Source organism: Vipera ursinii, assembly GCF_947247035.1.
Source record: "Vipera ursinii genome assembly, chromosome: 2".
Taxonomy (NCBI): Eukaryota; Metazoa; Chordata; class Lepidosauria; order Squamata; family Viperidae; genus Vipera; species Vipera ursinii.
This window is the reverse complement of record NC_139513.1, coordinates 105,816,238-105,824,303: the sequence shown is the minus strand read 5'-3', so window position 1 is coordinate 105,824,303 and position 8,066 is coordinate 105,816,238.

Genomic DNA, 8,066 nt, shown 5'->3' with positions numbered 1-8,066 from the left:
CCCCCTTTAATAAAATGCCTCAGCGCTTGCTATAAATAGATTTGAGATGAACTGCATTCACCTGTTGCTTTGCTTTGGCAGATAATCACACTGTCAGGAAAAGTTTAACTAAAAGGTTCTGCAAAGCTCTGCTGAAGGACTATTGTTTCAGCCTTAGCCAGTGAGCACTAAACCATAATCATCATGCTTCACTGAGAATTAATTCAGGCTATATCCAGAAGAGATTCTTTCTATTTTGGGAAGCTATTTATCATTTTTTTTTATATTGACATTCTCCATTTGCCAAACAATCAGATAAATAATCCAGTAATTTATTCACTTCCCCCTGTCCCAATTATAACTTGCAATCAAACATCATAAGTTTATTTCTTAGACTGTTTTAGGAAGCTGTTGGCTCACAGTTTGCTTTTTTTAAAAAAAAATCATATTTTTTTTTCCTGTAAGTGAACCCAAGTGAATACTGGGATGTAAAGTGGCTATGGTTTAGAAGCAGTAACAGCTGGAATGAGTAAAGTGGATATCCTTGAAGGACAGGAAAAAGCTTTAGATCTTCATGGCATTTGTCTCTTGGTCTGGTATATCTTATAGGGCTGACAATGCTTTTATATGGTCATCCCACCTGCATAGCAACACCAAGCCATCCCAAAGCCATTGATCTGCTTGTTGTGTATGTGGGGATTGTCAATCACAGCAAGCCACTAGGACCAACAGGTGGTGCCAGTCAAGTGCTTGGATTGGCTGGCCAGCATTCGGTGGGAGTTCCAGATGTGGGGATTGGTTTTGGGAATGTACCTGGCTAGGTATTTAAGGGGGCTCCAGGGAGCTCCATTGTTCTTTGTTCCTGCTAACATACAATAAAGACTGTGAATCCTGTCTGTTACTTCCACGTGGACCTGAAATATACAACATGATGATCTTGGATTAGACATTAGAGCTTCTCTTCTGACACTTTCTGTAAAGACCTTGGGAGACAGGATCAAATGATGCTTCCTAGAGAACTGTCAGATAAGAGACTGCATAACCCACAACTGGACAGTAGGTGGGCAATAGGCTCAGAAGAGACCTTCACTAGTACCTCAGGCTAGTGTAAAAGAGATGGTGGGAGAATTGTACTTTAAGACATGCAAGCTATGTAGCATTACAATAAAGTAGAATTAATTCATTTGGTTGTGTTTCCTGTCTGGTATACCTAGGAAGGCTGACATCAATCTTGCAAGTCTGAAAAGTCTCCCAAGATCTTTCCCACACACCATTACACTTTCCTTGCCCTGGAACTTTCAGCTATATTTCTGTAACATGGAACTGTGAAGAAGGTAAATAGAGAATTTTGGAGGGGGAAAAAATCCTTCTGTTTCTCTTGCATTTAGAATCATTACATAAGAACTCAGGAGGATTAAATGCCTCTTCAACACTTCATCCATGAAGGGGGAACCTCAATATCAGCATCAAAATAGGCATGCCACCTCGTCCCCCCCCCTAAAATTCCATAAACCTGACCTTCACACATTCCACTCTAAGTGGCAGTGCCCTCTTGTCATAAATTAACCATGGTAAATATATCTTAAAGCTTCAGGCTGTGTTTCATGAGATGGTTACCCATGCTTAACTGAGCCACAGCTCTGCTCAAAATTAAATTAACTCAAGCTTCCAGGTGTGCATAATACAGACTATGTCATTTAGCTAAATTGTGGTTAGACAGTCTAGTAGTTCAAGGTATGCTATGCTAAGTAAAAAGTCAATTGACCTGGATTGAAGAAATTCCAGACAGTAATCATAAAAAGGTTATATGTATTTTGTTTAGCTTTTTTTTTACTTCCCTAGCTGAGGAAAATAAGGAACAATTTACACTAAGAAGAGAAAGCATCAATGGGCATAAAACTCTAATTGCAGTTCACACTCTTCATATTAATATTTTTAATTCATAAAATTGCACTAGTAGAATGCAGTTGTCAATCACATGTCTGTGTTGAATATGCAGCTGGAAGAAATACCCTACCCTACAGCCAAGCCTCAAAAAGAATGTGAGTAGAATTAGACCAACAAACCTGAAGCATAAATTCCATCTCTTCTCATTAAAACAGAATGCAAGCCCACACAATACTTTCAAAAATAACTAACAAGATTTGTACTTCAATTTGAGTACACGCTTATTTAGAAGTGTTATGGCCAGTAAAGAAGAAGTATTTAATGTTTTACTTTAAAACATTAAAATGGCACATCTGATTATTTTAAGCTATGCATAATGCAAATAAGGAAATAAATTTTATATTTCTTATGCTACCCAATTGTTTTAAAGCCTTTTGAAATTACTGAGCTTTTCACTATCTCAATCCCATACCATTGAAATAAGCCAAGTACAATTTCTGTTGTCTGATTAAATCTCCTCCACTAGCCTTTATAAGCATAGAAAGATTCCAGTGCTGTTTTTTAAAAAAAAGAAGCCTAATTTGTTATGTGTTTTGGTAGTCTAAGTTAGCAATTCTCTCTGTAGCATCAGCCACTTGAAAACTCCTAGGTTAATATTGAGTCTAGTGTTCTCTGAATAATTTAAGAATCTATTTCCACAATATCTTAAAATGGGTTATTCTGGTGGGCACCTGACAGCATCTTATATGAGTTCTTTTTCAATATGTTATCCATCTCTTCATGAAGTCTTCAGGCAGTTTCTTCCTTAGTTTAGAGCCAACAATAGCTTCTTTAGGTTGAGGGCATGGAAACATCTTTTCTTTCACTTTATATTTCCCTGTTGCTTATTTTTTTAAGAAGAATTCAAGAGCTAAAGGTGACCAGGATATGAGGAATTAATTCTTAAGAAAGGAGTTTGAAGCAACTTTGCATATTTATTCTTGAGAAAAGAAGTCTGGGATGGGGGGAGATGAATAATAATAATAATAATAATAATAATAATAATAATAATAATAATAATAATAATAATAATAATAATAATAGTTGGAAGGGACCTTGGAGGTCATCTAGTCCAACCCCCTGCTCAGGCAGGAAACCCTATACCATTTCAGACAAATGGCTGTCCAGTCTCTTCTTAAAAACTTCCAGTGTCGGAGCATTCACAGCTTCTGGAGGCAGGTTGTTCCACTGGTTAGTTGTTCTAACTGTCATGAAGTTTCTCCTAAGTTCTAGGTTGCTTCTCTCCTTGACTAGTTTCCATCCGTTGCTTCTTGTCCTCCTTCTTATCTAACTGATTACGTTGTACAATAAAGGAACCATAATGTTGCCTGTATTATAATACATGGACTCTCAAGACACTTCCTTCTTAAGCAATGAAGAACTGGGCATAGAGGAGGGGAGTCCAGAAGTGCAACATGGATCCCCTGAAGGAGCAAGCCAACCAGACTTTAACAAATGCTGTGCCAACTCTGCTGATCAGTATGATTCTGGGGTGGGCCAATCTGGAGAGGCCAGCCAGAGAGCATCTAATTCCTTTGACTCAGGTGCATCAAGGGACATTGGTCTACCTGGCCCGATGGGTAAGGTGGTAGACCAGAAAGTGACTGGAACCCTGTCTCTCAGTGAAGAGGGGATTATGACTCTGTTTCCCCATAGGATGCACCCCTTGTGAGCTGATAGCTCATGCCATCTGACAAAATAACTTTGAAACTTAGAGCCTGGGCTTTTATCCAACCAGCCCGTGTGTACCTATGAAAGTACTCTACTAAGTGTTCTATCTGTAGCTGTTTCTGCAGCTATGTCCCCAGCATGGAGGGGAAATTGTGGCAGTTCCTGAATGGACAGAATTCTGGCCGCAGGGGCTGGGTCTGGTTCCATTAGTGGCAGTGGGAGTCTGCTGAGGCCATCAGCACGGCCCATTTCTTTACCAGGTTTGTGAACCAATTTAAAAGTGTATGCAGATAAGAAAATAGACCATCTCAACATTCTTGAAGAAAGTATGTGAGGGGTTTGTTTGTCTGTTGTGAGAAGTCCCAACAGTGGTTTGTGGTCTGTAAAGACCGTGAAGTCCCTGCCATAAAAATAGTCATGGATTTTTTTAATTCCAGCTACAATGGCTAGGGCCTCTTTGTCAATTTGAGCGTAATTACACTCAGCAGAGGACAGTGTCCTAGAATAAAATGCATTAGGGACTTGTGTTCCATTCTTTTCTAAATGACTCAAGACTGCTCCCACCCCATAAGGAGATGCATCACATGCTAAACAGACTAGTTTAGACTCCCTAAAATGAGTTACAGTGGATTTAACTGACAACAGTACCATTAAGTCCTGGAAGCTTTTTTCATGAATGCTGGTCCATTTCCATGGAGCTCTCTTATCTAAGAGCCTGTGAAGAGGCTCTGCCAATGCAGCCTTGTTAGGCAGAAAGGCATGGTAGAAGTTGAGGAGGCCCAAAAATGCTTGTAGCTCTCCTTTGGATTTAGGACTAGGAGCCATTTTAATGGCCTTCACTTTGGATTCAGCAGGGTGAATACCGTTAGCAGCAATTCGTTAATCCCAGAAATTCTGTTGAAGGGACCCCGATACTACATTTACTCTTTTTTAGTTTGAGGCCTGCTTCGCGAAGCCTCTGTAGCACAGCCCTGAGCCTGTTGGCTAACACTTCTGTAGATTCTCCAGCAATAAGAACATCATCAAAATAAGAGCAAACACCCTGAATGCCTTTAAGTGTGTGCTCCATGATCCCCTGGAAAATGCCTGGAGCTACGCTGACTCCAAATTGTAAATGCTTTACTTTGAAAGCCCCCCTGTGAGTCACAATCGTCTGATCCTCGGCTGTGGCCTCATCAACCGGCAATTGCTCATAGGCCTGTGCTAAATCTAATTTAGCGAAAATAGTACCCCCTTGCAAGGAAGCTAAAATGTGGTTGACAACTGGGACAGGGTAAGCGTATTGCTTAAGGGCTTTATTAATTGTACATTTATAGTCTGCACATATCCTAATTTCCCTGTTGGCCTTCCCACTCCCCACCTTCAACTGGTTGTAAAACACCCTGTTCTACAAGCTTGTCTATTTCTGAGTAAATTTTATGTCTGAGGGCAAAAGGGACCCTTCGTGGCTTAACCCTAATGGGAACTACATTGGGGTCTAGCTTGAATGAGATGGGCGGTCCTGTGTATGTTCCTAGGACTGAATCAAATACATATGCAAAGTCCTTGCAAACTGATGAAAGGTTTGCAGCTTGTGTCTGGTTGATACCAGTTAACTGAATGCCTAAGGCATCAAACCAATCAAGTCCTATGAGACTCGTTCTCTGGCCCCCTACTACTATGACATCCAGGTGCCCATAAAACCCCTTAAATTTTACAGCCAAGGTGGCTTCTCCCTTAACTTTGACTTGAGCATTTTGGAAGTCAGTTAAAATTATGTCTGAGGGCCTCAGCTTGGCCCATTTATTACTGCGCCTGCACACAAAATTGAAGGTGTCCAGGGAAATAATGGAGACAGCAGAGCCAGAGTCAAACTCTATTTTACATGGGACTCCTTGTAGCTCTACCTGCAGTTTGAGTTTAGGTTTGAGGGGGCAATGGGCCCCTGTGCAGCATACACTTCTACGGCTTCTACAAAACCTCACACTGAATGGACCCTGGGCCCCGGTACCTTTCCTGGTCGGATCTTCCGACTGGTGTTTGGGCAGCTGGTCCCTCTGGCAAGCTCTGCAGACTGCTATGATGTCACCTGTTTTGCCGCAGGCCCTGCATGTGGCTGACTGGAATCTGCATTTGGCGCGAAAATGGTTGCCGCTTCTCTTACATCTAGGTAAGAGAACTGCCTTGTAAGTGTTCTCTTGCTGTTTGCTGCTGCGTTGCTGTGCGTCAGGACGTGGTTTCTCCCCAGTCTGCCGCGTACGCAACAGGTCCATCAACGGCAGGGCTATTGCCGCAAAGCCTGGAATGAATTGTCGATAAAAGTTCATGAGGCATCCCAATCCAGACATACCGTATGTGGTCCAAGTGGATGCCAGTGATGTCACGGTGGGGGCTATGTTATTGCAGCGAAATGCGGAGGGCGCACTCCAACCATGCGCCTACTCGTCCAAAAAGCTGTCATCCTCGGAGCGTGCATGGGCGATTTGGGAGAAAGAGGCGTTCGTCGTGCGCACGGCCCTGGAGACATGGCGTCATCTATTGGAGGGGGCCATCCACCCCTTCGAGGGTTGGACAGATCATAAGAACCTGGAGGTCCTGCAGTCGCCAAGAAAGCTGGCGCCCAAACACATCAGGTGGGCTATCTACTTCCTGCGGTTCAACTTCGTCTTGAATACGTGCCGGGGGGATGGATGGACTGGACTGCCGCAGGCAGCCACCGGCTGGTTGGTGGCCATGCCTGCACTGCCTCTTTCTCCAGCCGGGCCTTCGGGCGGACCACTGGGGGGCCCATTTTGGGTGGTGGGGCAGGCCGGGCTGGTGAAGGGGGGGAATGCGACTATAGTGACAGGACGGCTGAGGTGGCATAGGGAAGGGGCAGGATGGGGCTTACCTGGTGGACAGCCCTGTGGGCTCCAACGATGTGTGCGGTGGGTGGCCGATGTGCAAGGTGATGGGTGGGGTCTTTATGGAGTGGCGGGTGGATGCCGGTTTGTTTTGGAGGGGTGGGGTTGGGGCGTGTCTTCATGATAAAAGAGCATTGGAGCAGGATGCTACCAATGCTGACTTTATTGCGGTTTGCTTTATGTTGGGAGAATAAACCTCGTCACTCATTCCTTAGCCGTGTTTGTGTTTCATTGTCAGGGACGTCTGTGACAGTGAAGCTTGTTGACTTCAGGATCTTCTTCCTCTGAAGATTCTTTTAAGCATTTGGCATCCTCGTGGAGGGCTGGACTGTTTGGACTGCACCCCCGGCGGCCTCGTCTGCCATAACTTCATCTTGAGCTTCTGAAAATGTCAAGTTTGGTCTGGCAAAAAGTCTTTGTTGGAGCGTTCAGTTCCAAAGGGCCGCATATGAGCTGGTCTCACAGTTGCTCTTCAAGGTTTAAGAATTTACAGAGGTGTACAGCCTGCCTCAAGGCTGTAATGAATTCTGATGCTGTTTCGCCAGGTTGCTGCACTCGCTGATCAAACGTGAAGCACCAGGCAATCTCTGACATCTTTGGCTGAAAATGCTCTCCCAGCTTCTTCTTGAGGTCCGCATAGGAAATTGATTCTAGCGGTGTCAGAGCAAAGAGGTTTCAGCCAAGTCGAAAGTGGCTAGGCACACAGAGCAGCCTTGCGGCCTTTAGCCCATCTTCTGAGATTTGGTTTGCCCAGAGGTAGTTTTCTACCTGGGACAAGTAGGAAGGGCATCCCTCTGGATGCTTGAGATCGAATTCGCAAAGTCTTCCAACCTTCGGCATTGCGTCTTTGGCTGGTTCCTGCGGTTTTCGATCCTGCTTCTCCAAGGCCCAGGGACTGAAACCGCTGAGCACGTGGTCCCTAGCTTGGCTTGCTAGCCGACTGTGGGGGGGGGGATTTTTTTTTTCCCTCCAGGCGTGAGCTGCCTGTCCCCTAGTGAACTTCAGCTCTTTTGGAGAAGCAGGATCCCACCTTTGTTGCCACTGTTGTGTAGTGAGTTCTTCGCACAGGAAAGGAGACGAGGCAAGTGAGTTCAACAAAGCTCATGGTTTATTGCTTGCAGGATTTGAACTGAGAATTGGGCTGCCGCTTGCAGCAATTTATAGCCTGGCCCCTAGGTGGCAGCCAATAGGTTTAAAGCAACCCATTGCTGCCTAGGGACAGCCAATAGCAGCACTGGAGACATGAGTCTGGGTTGCTGGAGAGCCTTTAGCTGCTCCAGCTTACCACGTGGTGTTACAACTGAGCCCAATACATAACAACAACCACTCCAGTAGCCCAGACCCAGAGAATTAAGAATCAGCACCAGGCAAACAATCAAGCAGAAAAGAATAATTAAGGGACTATCAAGGAGAAAAACTACACCCTACCTGTGGCAGGCAAGGTATTGAATATAAACAGGGGGTAAACCGTATACTTATGGATACTGAGGATGTGTTATCTATCTTGGTAATGAAGTATCTGCAGCAAACAACCAAGCTCAGAGAGCACCAAGGATTCCACAGTTCAACCCTGAGCTGCAAATATTCTTTTCTATTAAAAGACTCTTG